Source organism: Aulonocara stuartgranti (genome assembly GCF_965226115.1).
Source record: "Aulonocara stuartgranti genome assembly, chromosome: 1".
Taxonomy (NCBI): Eukaryota; Metazoa; Chordata; class Actinopteri; order Cichliformes; family Cichlidae; genus Aulonocara; species Aulonocara stuartgranti.
This window is the reverse complement of record NC_138939.1, coordinates 28,890,439-28,910,249: the sequence shown is the minus strand read 5'-3', so window position 1 is coordinate 28,910,249 and position 19,811 is coordinate 28,890,439. Positions and strand designations below refer to the sequence as shown.

Sequence of the window (19,811 nt, the reverse complement as noted above, 5' to 3'; positions counted from 1 at the left end):
ACCAAATCCTCACACTGAACAAAGTGTATTAAATTAATGGTGCCATATTATCATTATCTTTTAGCATTAGCGCTCCACTCTCTGGTACACTGGCCCTAAGAGGCCAAACAGACTGCAACTTAAGAAAACACCAGCAATAAGAAAAACCCTGTAAAAGCACACAAAACACAACGGAAATAGGAAAAAAGAAATAGAAAAAAAAGCACAAGTGTAGGGTTTCTGTGGAGACAATAACCTGACGGACCAGTTGCAGGAACCAAAATATGCTAAGACTTGTGCTTGGAGACACTTAAAAGAAGTGGAGGATCTATTGCTTTTTTGAGAAAAGAGTTGAGTTTGTTAGCCTAACTGTTAGGCTAAAAATCCATCCATCCATTTAATCATGAGATTAAAACACACTTACCTAGAATATCTTGATTTGGCCTTTCAGGGCCACCGTGCTCTGGTGACTACAAGTGCCACTGTCAGCTCAGTCATGATGTATGATGTGTTAATAATTTCCTCCCACAGTCCCAAGACGTATGTATCTCATTTTGCTCCTTTTTAATAAAAGGTCGTTTTTGCGACCAGGTCTGTGACCACTCACAGTCAGTTCCCTGTTGTGTGAAGAAAGCGATAAAATGGCAATAAGACGGAGGAAGTCTGATATCAATCTACGATTCAGCAGGGTCAAGTTGGCAATTACATGCAATGTGTTTGTGAGAATCAGCAAGGCTGAATCAGATTGATAACAACTTGTTGACAACAACAGTCTGGTTGCATTCATAAATGGGTTGACCAGAAGTTGAGAGTGTTGCTTTCTCAACCACTGGGCAACCAGTTAGTCTCTGCAGTCAGTTTACAACAGCAAAAAACATAAAAAAATTACCAAAAGAAAAAAATGCAATCGCCACCCACTGATTGTTTTTTAATATCATATCGGCCGTAATTCCATAAAAGTTTCATATCACACATTAAACACAGTATAAATTCATAGAAAATAATCCGTCTACTGTCTGCCCACCAGGACCTCACAGAAACGATGTGTCATTGATCTTATTAAGTCATTGCCAGTTTACATAGAAAATTCCAAAGCAATGAAAGATACGAGCCCGACACTATAATATTTAATTTCACTTTTGTAGTTGTCCAGTAGTAACACTGTGGCGAAACTGTGGATTGCTAAAGAAGTGTTGGGCAGATCAAAAAACCACAACAATTGTAAGACTAGAACAAGGGAGGCCGGTAAAGTAAACATAGCTGTGTGGTCAGGAGGAACCACACACCAAGGCCATGTGGGAAGCTAGGAGGGCTTGTTTAATGTGTGTGAGACTGTGGAGAGCATTGCGTGTACTGACTCACAGACAACCTGCAGCAGCTCATCGTACATATCTGGCTCATACTGTACATGTTGAGGTTTCACAAGCATGTTTGTTTTTCGAGCCATGACCCTTTGCAGGAATCTAATTCGCTGTGCCTTGATATCTGATTGCATTACATAAAGGTGGACAGTAAAAAACAAAAAAACAAACTCACGCTCTGTCTGTGCAGTCACTGAGGGATGTGAGACTCACATGGAAAAGCATGACAGAACCGGAATAATCAGCTTACATTGGAGCTAAGTAGGAACAGAGGGTGGTGGACTTGTGTTTGCTTTCCATTTTCAGCTCTGGCACTAATTCAGGCCACCTTGAAGAATCTGAAAACCATTATCCAGGACAGTTGGTCAAAAGTGCAGACTGTATAGGATATCACAGAGCTGTGCCTCGCTGAGAAACCGAGTGCTGAGGCTGGAGGTGGGAGAGAGGAAAATTAAGGGAGGTATCATGGATGGGCTATCGTGCGAGAAGGGGAGAAATTGAGACTAATAGATGATCGGCACGCCTCCCTGCAAAGACATCTCAAGTACAGGCACCTTGCCATGTCATTCACGAGGATGTGTTTGGTTTCACAGAAACAAAGGCATCCTCCCCAAGTGATGTAATTCAGAGCGGCTGTTTGTCCATCTGAAGTTACCTTCGTGGTTGTCTTATACACCGCCTTTTGCGTGCAACAGGAGATTAGGTATAGACAAAGATGCAGACAGACCTTTCACCCCCATTGTCTCTTCCACACGCATCCACTGAACATGCATAAGGAAAACTTGGGCACATAAAGGCAGCATCAATCGCTCTGTCATATAGCTCTGAGCAAGCTGCTGACTGATGCCCTTTAAAAGGTGCTATTCATAAATATAGGTCTGGTTTGCTCCTTTTATGTGCATTATAAATGGTGTGTGAGGCAAACAGATCAGTGTCACTGAAACTTTGTCAGTCAGCTCAATCACTTTGCTTTTTATAATTTAATATAACATGAAAATGATCACAGTTGTTACAAATGATAATTATGAATTATAGAGATCCATTCTGAGAAAGTATCACTCCTCTGTTCCAGTCATTTTACCTAAAGTGTGATCATGATAAAAAACATGTTGTCACAGATATAATCTATTTTCCTAGAGAAGTACATTTTCTGTGTGGATTAGCAAGGCTAGTTCTGGCCTGCTGTTGGGCTGGGTGGTTAGATCAGGTGATTATTAGTTTATTACTGTTTGAGGAAAAAATATAATAAATAAAAACCTGAGCAAACTGAGATTCATTTATTTGGCAGCAATGTAGTAGCTATAGGATGGTTTCTACAGGCTGAACACAAGACTGAAGTGCTATGTGTTTATTCGTTTTAAGAGTTACACAGCACACAGTTAATACACTGGCAGAGACATAGGCTCTCTCTAAATACTCCAATTTGTGCAGTGCCATCACAGTAGCTGCACTAAAAGGTAGATGGAATCAATCATCGAGTATAAGAGTGATTTCTATAATAAATGTGACACTAGAAGCGTTTTTCAGAAGTGCTGATGTTGTAGGTTTTTCAGTCACTTTTGCCCTTCAATAAAAGTACATGGGAAAAATTAAAAAGGCAACACCTAACTCACATCTGGAGGGAAAGTTTATACATTATTTTTAACAAAAACAAATGTTTTTCTTTGGGCAAGCAATAGGGCCATTTAGGTGGGCTGCACTCAGCCCCGCTTGTAACACTAGTATCTGTCCATTCAAATATAAACTCTCCTGAAAGATAGGACTGAAACTGAGCTCTTCCAAACATATATATATATATATCTATATATATCTATATATATATATATATATATATATATCTATATCTATATCTATATATATATATATATATATATCTATATATATATCTATATCTATATCTATATATATATATATATATATATATATCTATATATATATATATATATATATATATATATATATATATATATATATATATACACATACATACATACATACATACATACATACATACATATTAGGGGTGCAACGATACACAAAATTTCGATACAAAAAAAATGTTCATGCCTTTTTAATTTGCCATTTATTAAAATTATAAATATATATTTTAACTCAAAAGTACAGTTTTAAATTTAACCCTAACCCTTGTGCGTGCTTTTTTATTTTGACAGCGAATGCGCACCTGCGGACCACTTATGTGCAGCCCCGGTTATATAGCTCATCATATTGCAGCCACAGAAATTCTTTTGTCCATGAAACCATAAAGCTGCACTTTCTTTTTGCCTTATAGTCTGATTTGTCATAACTTTTCCGTTTTGTGGTAAGCTTTTCTTTGGCTGTCACTTCTTCACCCTGACCTGTCTTATTTGGCTCAGCAGAACTGAAATATATATATATATATATATAAACATTATTTCACAATGTTTCCAGTTTCAGTTGGTAAAATTCTCTGATCTTCTCTGAAAAACATTTTGATAATATTCGCGCATACTCAGGGGAAAAAGAAATGAGACCAGGTTGATTTTTAGAAGAAACAATCTCTTCATAATAACGAGAGTAGGGCGATATCTTTTAAAATATTAGATCATTAAATGAGATCATCTTAAAGTAATCAACCCTTGATAGCAATCATGACAGATCCTTAGCAGTCTACCTCTGACTCTCACGCTAACATACTGATGTCATTTAAAGCCTCATCTTCACAGAGGCTTGTTGTTTTATAAAGTCACTATTATATTTTTTATCACATTATCCTGCAAAGAGCAAACAGGTATAAAAATAAACAAAATATACTGTGCTATATTGTTTTGGCCATATATATTTTAAAAAAAAACTTTGACAAGTGATAAAAGCAAAAAGCAAGTGCAGAGAATATGTTTTCATTTTTTTCTTCATAGCCTGACCACCTGCAACTTGCATGTGTCATGCTAGTGCCAGTTCAGACATAAACTAAATGAAAGCCAGACCTATGCTTTGGGGTTGTAAGGGGGACGTGTAATGGGAAAGCAGCACACTCCCTCTGCACTATACACAATAGTCATTAGGCAACCCATCTGCTCAGCGCTTGCATGCTAAGCTGTAATTTTCAAGCTTTGGTGTATGCGTCTGTGTTTCTGTGTGTGTGTGTAAGTGTGCGTGAGAGGCCAGTGGTGGCAAGTTCGAAGCAGACGAGATGCTTGTTCTTGTGCATCTGTTGTGTGTGTGTGTGTATGTGTGTGTTTCTGCTATTATCTGGATGTCATCAAAACCACAGAAATCAGGGCCTGATAGCATCTTCCCCACCCCCTGCTTCTATCCCCAGCCAGAGTCACAAGAGCTGAGGGTCTCCTTTGACCACACACACACACACGCACCCCCACTTGTGCGCACGCACACTCACACTCTGAAACTGACACATAAGCACTGCATCATGCTTCCACATTTTGCAAGTAAACATCTCCAGATTGGTGAAGTGGGATGGAATTCCCGCCTGTGCAGGAAATGTGCCCAGAACCATTTGTAAACCCTCTTCTCCGCCGCCTCCTAACTCTTTACAGATTGTAAAACTCTGGATTTCTAAATTAGGCTACACACGGAGGTTCTTGACCCTTCTTTCAGTGGGTCACTTAACTTAACAGTGAAAAAGAAAAGAAAAGAAAACACAGTCAAAGAAATGAAACATATTTATCTTTCTCGGGCTGAAACCTCACAGGTTCAGTCACATGTATTCATTTCCATAATAGTTTGAAAGCAATAGCTTTGCTATAGCCTGTTGCTTCTGTGTAAATATGTGGTTAGCAGACCTCAGCCTAACATAGACAGTTTACATGTAGACAACTATGTGAATGATATCGATTTACTGTATTGCGCTATATACTATGCACAAGTAAACCTGTTTACTCTTGGGGTAAGGTTAAGCACCGGAGTCTACAATCAGGGGAAACACTGACCAGCCTTTGCTCCAGTCATGGCTAAAGCTGAGCCATATGCCCAATTTAAATCAATAAAACAGCGTGATATGTACAATGACATTTGTTTTATTGTACTTAGCACGAATCTTGCTCTCATAAATATGAAACATTTTGGCAACTGAGTCTAAGTTCATAAAAATGTCTGCACGCAAAATATCCTCTGATGCAGCACTGGCCATAACATCCTAAAAAGTACCTCCAGCCTAACGCCCACCCCCTAACACTCAGTACAGCTCCAGCCTTGCGCAAACTTTCGGCTTTTTCTCTGCTTTTCAGGGTCAGCAGGGCTTGTATCACACCAAGAAAAGGGCTCCATGCTGAACTACTATTTGTCTTTATCATTTCCCACCTTATTGGATTGCCTAGCTGTTGTTAACCACACCGTCATCTGTGGTAGCTTATATGCACACTGCCTTCACAGAAGCATAAGAGAAAAACAAATGAGAGTTTGATGTGGCTTTGCTTGCTGTTAAATGTCTCCATTAACAGTAGTCTGTGATGACTGGTATTATTTCTGAGTTAACATTTGCTTGATTCACTGCAGCAGCTCCAGTGTTGACAGCCATGTGTGTCACCTCTGCTGCTGGTTCTTATCTTATGTAAGCAGTGATCTCATCAAGTCTGGGAAATGGAAGATCATAGTGGATCATCCATCTCTGGGGAGGTTGTGCAACACGGCTGACACTATTTACATCAAAACAACAATGTACTAACTAGCAAGTAGGCACTAACAGGCAGTAGCTGTACACAAACATAAATATGAACTGTCCAAACATAAATACCGTTAGAACCTATGAATGGTCATCAATCCACTCTGTTATCAAGGCTGTTTGCTCTTCCATAAATGTCTTCCCCAGAACTGTAATTTGTTGCCATTTAATCCTGAGGACATTCAGACATAGATAAGACCAGGACCCTTTTCCATGCAATGGAAACTTACTGTTTGAAACTGATTGTGGAAAATCTCACTGCCTCCTCAGTAGTAGACCACCAGTCTCAACTCACAATTTGGGCGACTCAGCGGAGAGGTAAACAAAGTTGATCCTAATGGGTGGATGCATGGGCTTTTATCTAATCCAGGAGATGCTCACAGTCTTTCATGGCAGACATAAGAGCCTGCTGGAGTGACAACAGGGCAGACAGATGAAGCCACAGCGAGCTCTGCACCATGCATACAGTGTTTATCAGACCAATATATATCTCCGTTATACTAAACAGAAGTAATTTGTGGCTATTTTTCAACAAAATGTGTGTGAATTTAGTTCTTTGTACATGACCGAGCAGCGAAAGAAACTCAGGCACAGGTTAAAGTCCAAAAAAAGTTGTTGTTTTTTTATTTAACCCCAAAACACAGTTGGTTAAATCTTACAAAAAGTCAAAATCTTGGGCCCATAAAAGAGGTCAAAATAACAGAATTCTACTCAAAGTTAACAAACAATACTGATAACCCAAACAAACTGACCTACCCAACAAGACAAAGGGGGAACTTAAATAGTGGCTGATCAGCCCACAAAAACACAAACAGGGGTAAAACACACAAAACTTAACTGAAACTAACATAATGAAATCCAATCCCCCACCCATGGTCCCGAGTTATGGAATGAGCCAATTTGCAGTTTTCCATCAAGGCTTGCTCCGCCCCTTTTCCACCTATTGGCTCCTCAATCAGGGGACTGGAGCTGCTATAACTAAGGTAACTCAGAAAACAAAGATTAAATCATAACAGTGTAAACTAAAATGTGCGCACTTATTTTAGAATACAGTGTCATGTGAATATGTGAATTAATTCTAAACCAAACCAGTTATTTATTATCCTGTAAATTAATTCCTATATTTAAAGAAACACAAATGTGAATGCAGTGTTGTGTTTAAGTCTCTACACTGATATTACCACTGTGTGGCTGTAACTGCAGCCATCGCAGTACATTAAAATTAAAACATTTTTATCTCAGAAACCTTGTAGTACAAAGATTTGTGTAAGAAATTACTCAAGAAGCAAAATGATGCAATACTAGTATCGATGTAGTATAGACTTAAACCTAAGTCTATTAGTTCCAGTTGTATGTGAACTATTTGGTAGTTCAAACACAACCAATTAAATGCAAATTGAAACATATTTCACACATTACAGATATTCAACAGCTGAGAGACACTCGTTATAATCAACTTACTTATACAATTGGTGTCCCTTTGTCTTATTTAAAGCATTCATCCTGAAATGGAAAAGACTGCAGAATTACAAACAGGTGAGCACAATCAGAACTGCACTGAAACTGATGTCAGAAAGCGCATCATTCACAGCCTAAGTCCACAAGGAAAGAGTCATTGCTAGATTCTTTAGTACAGACAACATTATAAACCTTGTAAGATAGTTTTTTAATTAAAAAAATAACAGAAAGAACAGAATTGAAGAAAGACTTGTACCTACTTTTGTTTGATTTAGTGTATTTGCACTTTCTACAGTAATAGAAAAAACCCATAAGAACATAGTAATGCACAAAAAGTAGACATGAAAGCTTTCAGAAATCTTTATGCTTAAGTGTGTGGAAGCTCAAAACACATGCAAGACTTTTAAGGACAGGAGTTATATCCAAGCGAATGTTTTATCACTCAACTTTTGACACTTTTTATGAAATTTTCAACAGCTGCGGCTCTTCTGTGCTTGGCTAAAAGCTAAATACATAAATCTCAATACTCTGGCAGGTCAGCTCCATGATGTCAGAAGGTAAGTTTATTGTTGTGGACTCACTCTGTAAAAACTCTGTCACGCCTCTTTGACCGAATGTGGTCATGTATCTTTGCATGAATATAAGGTTGGAAACCACCAATACCCATAACCTCTATAACCTCAGACTGACATCTGAGATACGTAGAAACATACAGTCTTCTAATTAGATTTTCTAGCTTTCTACAGAAATGTGCGTGCCAAAAGGGAGGGAGAAGACATGAAGTAACACGTAAAGAGAGACAGAAAAGGACAGAGGGATGATGGATATTTCACAGAGTCCCATCCTACATTCTGCATCCTGGATTTGACCTAAAAGCTGGACTGGCTTTTGAGTCACATCTGTTTTTTGTTTTCTCTTACAAAGCAGAATAATAAAAACAGGGCAACTAAGAGCTGTTTCCCTGCCATCCCATTGTCAGGGAGAAGTCACATCAGTAAAGATGGGTGGGATATTCCCATGCTCTGTGCTGTAAGGAAATCTTTAGCTAGATGTTCTGACATATTTACATTTATGAAAATCAAATAGTAAACTCTTTGTCAATTCAGAACTTCAGAATTTTCATTTTCGTGGCACAATTTTGCCTCTTAGGCATCTGTGTCATCAGAATAGTGAATTTTATTCTCAGAATTCTTTGTTCTCAGAACTCCAGGTTTACCCAAGATATATCACTTTGTTCCTCATAATCATTACTTTAGTCTCAGAATTTTGACTCATGGAATTCTCACTTTAATCTGGGAATTCTGATTTTCATCTCACCGTGTTCTCAGAATTCTGGTTTGTACCTCAGATTTTTTACTTTCCTGCCAGAAACTTGCCTGTTAGAGTTCACTCTGTCTCATCAGAATAATGTATTCTCAATTTGTGCTCAGAATTCCAGCTTTTACCAAAGAATTCTCAAAACCTATGAAATTCTCACTTTTATCTCAGATTCTAATGTTCATTTGAGAATTGCCACATGGTTCTCACAATTCTATTCTGTCAATTCTATGTGTCAACATTCCAAGAACAATCTGACGGTTCTGAGAGTAAAGATAGAATTCTTACTGTCTCATCAGAATACTGATTTTTGCCTCTGAATTGTAAGAGGCAAAATTCCGACAGGTAAGTGAAAATTATGGGGTAAAGTCCATAATTCAAAGACCTGGCAAAGAATCTATCTCTCTGCCCGAAATGCTTTCCACTCATGGAATTTAGAATTTAGATGCTGAAATAGAGCCACGTTTCAAACCGTTCATTTCCAAAGGTTTAGTTTCTGTGACGTGGGAGAAGAAGGATAAGGTGCCTGTTATGTTGGACATAACAGGCACTGCCGTTGTCAGATAAAACTGCTTGTGATTCAAATGTGTTGATATGGGGGATTAAGATGAGCATTCTTCGGGTGCCACTACATAAGGTGCATTTGCATTCGCCCGTAACAACGGGGCATGTTAAAGCTCCCAGTTACAGATTAAAGGGGTTTCATTTATTCTGTGAAATGATTTGGCTGGTGGGAAAGTTTTCCCCGCGCCTGAAGTGATCGAAATGCCTGTTACCTCTGTCACTAGTGCTGCCACCCCTATAGCAGGTGTGTTCCGTGTTTGTACCATTACTCGTGTGCAATCGCGCAAATTTGATGATGTTACTGATGTCGCTGACACATTCATGGCTACGTTAGACGGGAAGAAGTTTCCCACCACTAAGAGTGGTAGAATAAAAAGTGGCAATGATGTGACAATACTGATGGCAAGAGCTAAGCTTAAAGTTAAACAGGGATGCATTAATAACTGCTCAGCAAAATGACCCGTCACTGACTCCCTGTTTCAAATCTGCCGTCACTACCAACCCCCCGGGACACCTCGGGGTGAACAAAATTTATCACCAGGTGTTGCACAATTTCTTTTGGCCTTTGCTGAAGGCTGATGTGGTGGCATATTGACATTCACTCACTACATGTCAGCTGGTGGGGAAACCTACTAAACAAATCCCACATGCTCCGCTACATCTTATTTCAGGGGAACCATTTAAAAAAGTAATATTGGATTTCATGGGTCCACTGTGTCTACCAGAGGCGGAGCCAGACATTTGAAGCACCCGGGGCTTAGCCCTAAAGGGTAGTATGCATGTGGTATTTTTATTTTTATTTTTTTTTTTTTTTGGGGGGGGGGGGGGTTAGAAATGACTGAAAGATTAATAGGCTCTGTTTTGAGTTTTGTTCAAAAAAGAATGACTTCATATAGGGAAAAATATATATCACATGTGCAGGACATCTTAAACTAGTTTTTTAATTAAGCAGCAAGGCAGAACAAAGTCGGGGCTGTATCAAGACACAGGGACTAAACCCCAATTCAACCAGACCCAGAACTGATCCGGAATTAAAACAGGACTACAACAGTTCAAAATCAGGACTACTTAGGACTTAACCAAGACAGAACCAGAATCAGAACTAGATGATAGTAGCACTAAAAATCATCATAGACCTGCACTACACTTATTTTTTAATTCCACCAAAGTACAATATTTAGATTGAGGAAAGTTTATATAATTATTTATCCTTGTTGTGCGAACAAGCCTGCATAACTTAATAAATATAGAATTTGAAAAATAGCAAACCTAAAAAGAAACACTAGGTACGAGATACATGAGGACCTATGATACGGTGATACTTTTGGCAAATGACCATTTGACTAACATGTGTGTCTCACCTGCTCTTGTTCATCTCTGTTCTGTCCTCATTCTCCATCTCCCTCTCTGTTCCTCTCTCTCCCTCTTTGTGCTGACAATCATCAAATATACAGTTGAAACCACATATTTATGTACTGTTCAGATCAAAACACAAACACTTTTTAATTGTAACATCAAATCGGACTAAATGTTTATTTTTTTAGATTGATAAATATAAAAAACATATTTGTTAACTTTAAGAGTAAAGAGAGAAACTATCTGTATTTCTTAATTGCAAATGGCACCAAATTGTATTCAAACTGAGCCACACTTATGGAGCTCCACAGTTCTTTTCCTGGTGTTTTGGTTGACATCTCTTGATTTTCCCATTTCAAAAAAACAGGCTCTGTGTTTTGCCTTATATGCATCCACAGCTGTGCCACCAGTTTACTCACATGGACTCTACTAACCTATCAGAAGCTTCTTCAGCTCAGAATGGAATCGTCTGGAGTTTTCTTATTAATTAACAATAAACTTAGTGTACATGTACTCCTAAATTTGATCAAAGTGATAAAAAATAGACAGCTCTGTCTCTCTTTATTCTGACATTTAACTAATTCAAAAGATATTTCAATATTTATCTAAAACAAAAGTTTACTCTAAATTGATGTTGTACAGTAAAAATGTTTTATGTTTTCTCCCTAAAGTGTAAATATCTGGTTACAAATGTGAATATCCTGCTGTGTACTGAAATCCCTCTTGTTTTGCATAGAAATATACTGAACAACATACAAAGCATAATATATAAAATAACATTTACCTGAGTTTTTTCTTTGAAAGAAGCCTCTAATGTCCATTCTTATATTTCAGTACATAACTGAAACCGATTTAGTCGGGGAGGGTAAGAACTGAAAATATGAAATAAACACACGTAAGCTAAGACTCTAAAAAATAGCATTTGTTCGGCTTTTCATTTCGCCATTTGTTGATTCACTTGAAGAGCGAGTAACGTAATATTGGTCAAGTGATCAGTTTGATATCAATCTTTCGTGATGCACCGTCATATTTACATTATTTGTACGGTATGAATGATTTTCTTTGGTAACTGGTCAAACTTAAGCTCTCCTTAGTATGGCTGGCTCCGTTTCTCCAACAGCGCACACAGGCAGCAGCTGCCCCGCCCCCTCGCTCAGTCACTTAGTGCCTGAGCTCGGATCATACCAATATCAGGGGGGATTCACGCACAGTCGTAAATTCCCACAGTGTGCACTATGTGCTTCGAATATTGTGTGTACTTTTTGTTTTATACAGTTGTCAGCCAGACATCTAACTATGAAAAAATTACACTCCAAAAGACCCCGGGCTTCTGACAAAACAACCCGGGCTTAAGCCCAGTAAGCCACCCCCACGCTCCGCCCCTGGTGTCTACTAAATCCAGACACCAATACATACTCAGAGTGATGTGTTCAGCGACAAGATTCTCAGAAGCAATTCCATTATGTACATTAACAGCCAAAATGTTGAGAAAAGCACTAAGTAATTTTTTCTCTACATTTTGGCTCCCAAAGATTGTTCAAATTGACCAGACTGTGTGTAGTGTGAATGGAGGACCCAAACAAAGATACAATGAACATGGAACGTAAATGCACACAGGAGGTGATCAGGGGAAGTGGAAACACATGGGGAAACAGCTGATATGAATCTACATAATGACGCCACAGGGGAAGTGAAACTAGACCCACTGAACATGGAAATAGACTCTTCACAATAAAACAGGAAACATAATGAGACGCAGACATGAAACATGACTGATTGAAACAAGCAGACTTAACATGACAAACTGACAAAGGAGACTTAAACACAGGGGGTGATAACACAAAGGGAGTCTAAGAAACAATGAGCTCTAACGGCAACCTAGGCATAATAGAAATGAGCTTAGATAACCTAACGAGCTTAAACATAAAACATTAACATAAAAATATATTAAAACTTAAAACGCTGGGTCAAATGACCCAGGATCATGACAGAGGTAAAGTCCATACTACAAACCGAGTAAGAATTCTATGATGGAATTCAGGGTTTTGAGGTAAAAATGAGAATTCTATGTGGCAACATTCCAAGAACAATGTGAGAATTCTGAGAACAAAGATGGAATGCTTACTGTCTCACTAGAATACTGATTTTTGCCTCAGAATTCCAAGAGGCAAAATTCAGAGAAAAAACTAAAAATTTTGAGGCCAATTGTTCTCACAATTGTACTCTGAGTTTTACCTCATAAGTTTTCTGACTTTTCATTTCATTCTATATTTAACTTAGTTCAAGTCCCAGAAGTTTCCGTTAAACCTCAGAATTCTCATTTGTATCTCTGAATTCTCACCTCATTCTCATAATCCTATTCTGGGTTTAACCTCAAAATTTTCACTTTCTTGTTTGATTTTGCCTTTTAGAATTCTGACTTTTTCATCAGAATGCTTAGTCTTGTCAGAATTCTATTTCTGTTCTCAGAATTCTAACGTTATTCGAATGTAGAATGTCTCCCTTTTACCTCAGAATTCTTATTTTACTTATGCTCATTTCAGAATTCTATCTTTGTTCTCAGAATTCAAGCTTTTAGTTCTGAATTCTCACACTTTCCGTTCAAGGAACAGGGGCTCTCATCGGCTGAAAAAGAATTCTGTACCTGAGACTAAATAGCTCATTCTGCTGGAATCCTATGCCCACCTCCCAACACCCATTCTCACCACCTTCTACAGAGGACTATCGAGAGTGTCTTGAGCAGCTGCATCACTGTCTGATATGGTAAGTGCACTGTATCGGATCGCAAGACCCTAGAGCGGCTAGTGAGAGCAGCTGAAAAGATCATTGGAGCCTTTGTTCCCTCCATCACAGACAATTATTGCACCCGCTGCATCCGCAAAGCCACCAGAATTGTGGACCCCACACACCCCTCACACACACTCTTCACCCTGCTGCCTTCTGGCAAGAGGTATCGGAGCATTCAGGCCCCGACTGCCAGACTGCAAAACAGTTTCTTCCCCCAAGCCATCAGACTCAGCACTCAGTGACTGGACTGACACATGCACACTTTCACACATCAAGTTACTTTTTGCACAATGCTCAGTCTTTTTGCACAACCCACTGTCATTGTTGCACTTTTCTATTGCACTGTGTCTGCACTGCCTTGTGTCTGTATCATTCTGTTCTATCTAGTGTTGCACTGTTTTTGCACACTTGAACTTTATGTAGTCCTGTGTTGATTGTCTGTAATATGTAGCACCATGGTCTTGGAAGAACGCCATCTAGCTTCACTGTGTACTGTACCACTGCACATGGTTGAAATGACAATAAATTCACTTGACTTGACTTGTTCATGGGGTTTCTGAGTTTCAGAAGCTCTCTGTTTGGTCAACGTCCTGCAATCCCACTTCGTTGATGCTGCCCGATCCTCTGGAAGCTCATGCGAGGCAGAGTGTGGCGTGGTTTGGGGCCAGGCTGCAGGAGAGGTGTGGAGCAGCAGGTTCAGGGGACAGTGTCAGCGCAGAAACAGCTGATGCTGGTCAGACTGATTACTTTGCTCTCCTCATTTTAGTAGCTGCTGGTGCCTGGAGGAGACAGTCTGTTTGAGGCTGAGAGAGTGTCAGGCGGACTGGAGCCGAACGGAGTGGACAGCTCCGACTTATATGTGGACGTTTGTGCATATAAACATATAAATAAAAAGTGAGACAGAGACCGGAAAGCTCTTTCCCGTTGTGTGTGGGTGTGTGTTTTGGGTGTCGTGTCGGGGACGGTGGCAGAGTGCTACACAGACGTATCAGGGTTCTTTTCATTCTGTAAATCTGCAAATTTTGGTAAAGATTTAGACATTTCTGTATCTAAGTGGGCAAAGGAGAGGTCCAAGTTTTCTGTGGGGGAAGTTGTGTTTATTCTGCTTTTGTGTCAACTGGTAACCAGTCTGAGTTTTCTGTCGCTGTGTGTTCTGTTGCTCAACCAGGGTATCGGGAAAAATATTCTGCTAGGAATTATAGATGTGCTTTGTTTCTGTGTCAGCAACGTCTGTGCCCATGCATTCACCTCCAGGGCCTGAGAACAATAATACTGAGTTGGTTTCTGAGTAACTCAACAATGATGTGGTGTCTCCTGAGCCTATGGAATGTTATGTATGTTATGGAGTCTGAGTGTTTTGATTCATTTTCTGTTTCTGAGCTGGTCAATGCTGAACAAATTTTTTGTGTTCATAAAACTGTCCACTTGGAGACTGTTTGTTGCGGTAGTCAGCCAGCTAAATCTGAGACTGTTTATTGTGCAAGGACACTAACCTCCGCAGAGACTGATTATGCTCCTGAGCCAACACCTCCGTAAACTGTTTGCTGTGTTCCAGAGCAGCCGCTTTTGGAGAATGTTTATGCACCACACCCTGAACTCCTAAAGATTCTTGCTGCGCCTGAAGCCACCCCATCCGTCCCTGCTCCTAGGGTGAGGTCAGGATGGCCCAGCCTGTCCCTGCACTTGCATCAGTTCCTCGGGTAGGGGTGGCTGGTTCCAGCCAGTCAGTATATATTTCAGTCAGTTCCTGCACCCATCCTGGTTCCTAGGGTGAGGACAGCCAGGACCCGGCCTACCTCTGCACCTAAGCCAGAGGGACACCCATCACCTGAGGCGGAACCTGAGCTCAAGTATCGTGGGCACCCAGAGCCTGTACCAGAACCAGAGGCTGAGGGTCCAGGGCTCCGTCATAGTCCTGGGTCAGTTGACCCAGTGTTATAAGTTTGTTGTGGATTTTCTAGAGTTCCTACAGTTGGCTAATGTTTATAATGTTTCATGTACTCTTCCTTGTCCTGTCACTGTGTCCCCCTTTCTCCTGTGTTAATTCCCTTGTATTTATCTTGTCAGTTGGTGTTTCTCAGTCTCTGTCTCTGTGTTTATGCTTCCTGCTGTATTTTGATGGTCTCTCATCTTCTGTGGGTTATGTTTAATTTGCTTCCCTCTGTCTCATTTCCCTGAAGCAGTTCATTTTGGTCTCCTGGTGTATTCTATCTCCAGGTGGTAAAAGTACAGACATTCTTTACTTAAGTAGAAGTACAGAAAATAGTGTTAAAAAATTCTACTTAAGTACAATAATGAAGTATTTGTACTTCCTGCAAAAAGTCACATGAGTGTTGCCTGCAGAAAGGATCTCCAAATAAGGAGATGCCCAGAAAGCTGCAGAAGAAGAAACATGAGCTGCTATCAGACCTGAGGCCACCCTCACCTCTTTCAACCGATGTTAACATTCAGTTTCTGTGACCCACAATAAGTGTATACTACCTGGGCGTGGCAGCTTTTGTCTCTGAGACAGAGAGAGGAAGTCCATGGAGCCATATAAAGCTAATTTGAAATTCGAAACGTTTTGATAATAAATTGTGAAAACTTAACATTTAAGCATATTTGTCTTCTCTCTCATAGAAAACCCCAACAGTCCTCAGTTTCCCTCTGTTATTTGTCACGTTGTCATCTTACCTGCCCTTATGCTGCTCGAGTGTTTGTTTTGTGTTTTCTATGTCTTCCTCTGAGTTTGCTAGTTTTTTGAGTAATTGTATTTTGAGAACACAGCAATAAAGCTGTTTTTGAGTTCACACCATGCCTCCTGATTCCTGCATTTGGGTCCAACTTCCTGCTTCAGCACAGCCAACACATGACAAAGGCCAATATTAAATGGACTGGTTCTTATATTTTGCTTTTCTGCTTGAGCACTGAAAGCTCTTTATATAACGTGTCTCATTCACCTGTTGATACAAGCAACTTATTTCTATGCATTTTCTAACTAACATTCACACACCAATGGATGCATCAGAGAGCAACAAGGACCCAAGAATACTTTGGCACACACACTGGAGCAGCCAGGATTGAAACTACCAATACTCTAATTAGCAGAAGTTTAAATATTTAGTTTAAATCTTGTGTTGTTTCATGAACTCACCTAACGCAGAATAAAGTGATTAGTGAATAGTATTTTTGAAACCTCTGTAAATTTATATAACACTCCCACATATATATAACCCAACACTTTCAAGCTCACCCATCTCCTATAGGCCACACAAAGCAAATACATAACACACTATGTTAGCGTGTGAAGCATAAGGAGTGTGTGTAGACTTGGCTGCAGTGACTTTGCAGCTCTTTGGAAGTTGGATTTGAAATAACACCCCCAAATGATGGAAGCCGTTGCATAAAATTAAGACACGCTTCTACATACCTTGTAAAAATGAAAACATCTACCAAAAAGTAAAAAGAGAAAAACAAGCAGGCTAGTCACGCATCTTGCTCGAGTTTAAAAGTACGAGCCGCTATGATCGCCTAAGGGTAGACTGCACAAGGTTTGCAACCCTGCATACTGCTGGGGTGTGATTGTTTGTGCATTTGTTTTAATACGTGAGTAATCATCTACAAGGGAGTTGGCATAGGGACAACAATGGCCTAATGTGTTAGGCTCTTCTGTTGGCAAAAGTATATAAAAGAGGCAGCCTGCTGGAGGAGAGAAGGAGTAAAAGAGACAGAAAGGTACATAGGCGTTTGCTGTCACGTGCCATGATGGAGATGTATTAAAGACTTTTCTAATGTTTACTAGACTGTCGTGAATGTGATTAAATTAACTCTGCAAAGGTTATTAGGCTCAACATAAAACACTTTTTGGCATAAAAAAATTAAACGGCTTATGAACTGTAGTGTATACATTGATACCAAGGGAATAATATCATTGTACTAATTTTAACAATTAATCCTAAACAGTTACTGAAAATAAGAAGGGATGCTTATGTGTGTTTATAAGGTTTAATACCACACTTCTGGATTGCTGAATAAGCTTTGCAGATTTGCATGGAAAGGTTAAACATCATGATGAACTTGTGTTTATTATACCGTCTGCCTGACTCAATTAGATAAATAAAGTCTTTGGCATTAGATTAGATTAGATAGAACTTTATTAATCCCTCGGGTGGGTTCCTCTGGGAAATTCGATTTCCAAAAAAGCACAGCACCGACAGAAGTTACAGAGTTACAGAATATTATATATATATATATATATATATATATATATATATGTACATATATATATATATACACACACACATATATATAAATACAGAGACAATATAAATAAAATATACGAAGGGGATAAATAGAGTAAATAGGAATAAAAATAAAAATACAAGTGAATTGCACATTTCAAGTATTGAGTCTATTGCACCGTTGACTATTTACAAAAGTATTGCACAAAAGGTATTGCACAGTGAGGTGAAGAGGCACTACAGCTTAGTTGTTCCCCCCTCCTTTGTCCTCCTGTTTCCCCTCCCTCTCCCCTCCAGAGAGGAGTTAAACAGTCTGATGGCGTGTGGGACAAAGGAGTTTTTAAGTCTGTTAGTTCTTGTCTTTGGGAGAAGCAACCTGTCACTGAACAGACTCTTCTGGTTGTTAATGGCCGTGTGCAGAGGATGCCTGGCATCCATTAAGTTGGACCTTGAAGTGTAGTAGAATGAGCTTTGCCCTTCAAATACTATAACATGTCCTCACCACAGCTGGGTCATGCAGTTTTTAGAGACCGTCACTGTGTTACAACATTACTTAGCCTGTGGCCATAACATTGCACTTTAGGTATGTGAAGATGCCATCTAATTTGAGAAGGCGTGTGGGTGACGTGATTACAAAACAGGGCATGTTAGCACCCATGTGTCTTTTATCTCAGACCCACAACTTTTCTGGAATTGTTGATTTGTGCAGAGAAACACTGCTTATTTGTGAAGCTTTTGTGTTGATGCTAACCTAGTGCAATTAATGAAATGATGACAGACAAAAGACACACACACCACTGATGCTGGAATGACGCATTTCATGCATGCAATAAAGAGGTGCACCCAAACTGTATTGCATCAAATGCATACATGTCCATACCAATTAGAATATTTTTCTTTCTATTTAAAAATTTGCAGAATTACATTATATAGAAAATGCAATGACTGCCTTCCATGATAAATGACTGGGGATAGTACCCAACTATAATAATAATGGATTGGATTTATATAGCGCTTTTCAAGGCACCCAAAGCGCTTTACAATACCACTATTCATTCACTCTCACATTCACACACTGGTGGAGGCAAGCTACGGTTGTAGCCACAGCTGCCCTGGGGCAGACTGACAGAAGCGAGGCTGCCATATCGCGCCATCGGCCCCTCTGGCCAACACCAGTAGACGGTAGGGTAAAGTCAATTTTCAATTTTCAAAGAGTTTTATTGTTCATAATCAAAATTACATCTGTTCATTCATAAGGAAATAAAAACAAATAAACGGCCAAAAACTCTGAAATCAAAACCCAAGATGGGGAAACCCACAAGGGGGGTAAAGGGTAAAGTGTCTTGCCCAAGGACACAACGACCAGGACAGAGAGCCCGCGGATCGAACCGGCGACCTTCCGGTTACAGATACGCTTCCCAACCCCCTGAGCCACGGTCGCCCTATGGCACATTAATACACATACATTTGCATATGGAGTATAAATATGAACCTTTTTGATACTTTAAAACTTAGTCAGTCTGTGACTTTAACTTTCTTTCCTCTGGTATTGATGTTAGTGATTCATGTCTGGACATTGTAAATATTATGGCCAACCTGACTGCGCAGGATGATCGACTTTAGTTTTTCACCCACACTCATCAGGATTTTTTTTTAAAAATAAACTTATGACACATAACTTGATGACACAGGAAGATGATTGCGTAAATGTTTGCAACTTGAACTAAATCAGTTCAGAAATAAAATCTTTCACATGGTTCAATGTGGAATGACCCCCAGAGTGAGACAGAGAGGCTAAAGCGGGAAGACATGCTGCCAACGGGCTCTTTGTGTGGCAGCCAAGAGTGTTGAGGAGTCACGAAATCCTGTTGCCGTGAACTTGATTCACAGAGCTAACTGAAATCTAACAAACACAGATAGAATTTAAGTGGATGTTAACTAGCTGAAAAAAAGTACATTATACATTGTACTTATTTGAAAAAAGTACATATTTTCAAATACTACATTAGTATTAGTACAATGTTAGTGCGCTTAAAGGCCAATTAGATTTTTTTAAATCTAAAATAATAAATTTCATATTCTTAGTGACAAGGTTTGCCTTTGAAATCA

General features: G+C 39.4%; 1 long non-coding RNA gene across 3 annotated transcripts; it reads right to left on the bottom strand.

Annotated features, from left to right (window-relative positions):
- Positions 1-416: 416 nt before the first annotated feature.
- LOC309707237 lies at positions 417-12,077 on the bottom strand. 3 transcript variants are annotated; one of them, XR_014276960.1, is made up of 4 exons: positions 11,730-12,077; positions 11,480-11,567; positions 10,701-10,771; positions 417-596 (listed from the first exon to the last, which is right to left on the bottom strand). It is a non-coding gene; the product is annotated as an uncharacterized lncRNA (long non-coding RNA). The 3 variants fall into 3 exon arrangements; XR_014276961.1 differs by lacking the exon at positions 417-596 and adding an exon at positions 6,774-7,503; XR_014276962.1 differs by lacking the exon at positions 417-596 and having other exon boundaries at positions 10,127-10,771.
- Positions 12,078-19,811: the final 7,734 nt, after the last annotated feature.